General features: G+C 28.6%; 1 protein-coding gene across 1 annotated transcript in view; it reads left to right on the top strand.

Annotated features, from left to right (window-relative positions):
- The window catches only part of LOC115034978 (aminopeptidase N-like), a 17192-nt gene that overhangs the window by 7577 nt on the left and 8078 nt on the right, over nt 1–1537 (top strand). The gene's annotated exons all lie outside the window — the stretch shown is intronic.

Raw genomic sequence — 1537 nt, 5'->3', positions numbered from 1 at the left:
TCCTCTTAATGGGTCCGTATTACAATAGTTAAACTAATGTTAAACCCGCGGAATTCGACTGGTAAAATCAGTTGGTTAAGCGTAACCTAGGTTTAAACTATGATTGTTACACGGGCCCTAAGTGTCTAAGTCGGTTCTAATAAACAAAGTATATGATAATAACTATTTAATTTATAGTTATTATTCAATATTAGTTAGGAAAATTGATAAAATATTTACTCCTGTCATACTATTTATTAGGTAAGACTTAATACTTGATAAAAACTTGAAAAACATAGCTCAGGTGTATAGCAGTTGATACAGGCAAGGTACATAATATTTTCAAGAGTTCATGAATATTTGGATAAAACTCTTTATCACAAACGTCTAAAGCATGTAACCCAGAGGTGAATACAATGTTTTCAGTCACTAAAAATAAACCAATGCCCTATGGTAAATCTACAGTCGTCGTGGTAATTTTGTTTTATTTACGGACTATTTCTCCGGCTTATTATAGACACTCATGCCTGAAAAATAATTCGCAGAGAATTCAAAAATATAGTATACCATACCACCATAAAGATATATGTTTTTATTTTCCGATATTTATGCCACGAACGACTAGTGGCGTTATACCTAGTACCTATATCAAAGCGGACAAATTACCATGGCTAGAACATTTAGAAAACAGATATACCTACTTAAAACATAAAAGTAGTATCATATTGAGAAATACAGAAAATAACTTATAACTTAATTTTACAAAAAAAAAAAAGGTCAGGGGGGAGATCTATCCCCCATATCACCCCGTAAATACGCCACTGACAAAATTGTTGGCAAACATATAGTTCATTATTTTTATTTTTAACAAACAAGTATTATTATTTAATTTGTTTTTATAGGTAATCGTAATTAATAACTTCATAGTTACTTTTCTTACAATATCATAAATTTGGATTTTTTATTACTTATTAGGTGGATAAAGTGATAATGACAAATTGATAAATGATATTCGATTATTGACATTAATGTCTTAGCCCTTAGGTATGTATAGTTGTTAAAAAAAATTGTGTAAGGAAAAAAGTGCATTGTTTTGTGGTGCTCTTCTCGTAGTATAGGATAAACTTGAAATTTGAACCACATAGGTTCCCTATTTGGTTGGCAAACTGCAAAGTATGAATTTAGGAATTGAAATTCATAACCCTTCATATTTTTTAGTTTTGGACATTTACATATTATTTCGTACTTTTCCTATCTTCCTTTTTTTTACAATAGAATTAATTTGGAATCTTTATTAGGTGGCTTAGGATACCTAATAGTATTTGCTTATTGTTATAATAATATCGGAAATTTGTGATTAACTCAGATTAAAAGTATGAATAAATTAAGTACAAACCTAGGTATATTGAAATTGACTATTTCTCTAATATCTTGCAAGTAGTTTATTTTAAATCACGATTATTAAATAATTCTTAAAGATTTAGTTTTAAGAAAATAGTTTTGAACACAAGTGTTATTTCGTGATTTACAACGAATTGTTCTTAACAAAGACAACAAA

This window comes from Acyrthosiphon pisum, unplaced genomic scaffold (genome assembly GCF_005508785.2).
Source record: "Acyrthosiphon pisum isolate AL4f unplaced genomic scaffold, pea_aphid_22Mar2018_4r6ur Scaffold_21849;HRSCAF=25055, whole genome shotgun sequence".
Classification (NCBI taxonomy): Eukaryota; Metazoa; Arthropoda; class Insecta; order Hemiptera; family Aphididae; genus Acyrthosiphon; species Acyrthosiphon pisum.
The sequence above is the reverse complement of the archived record's forward strand: the minus strand, read 5'-3'. Positions and strand labels throughout refer to the sequence as shown.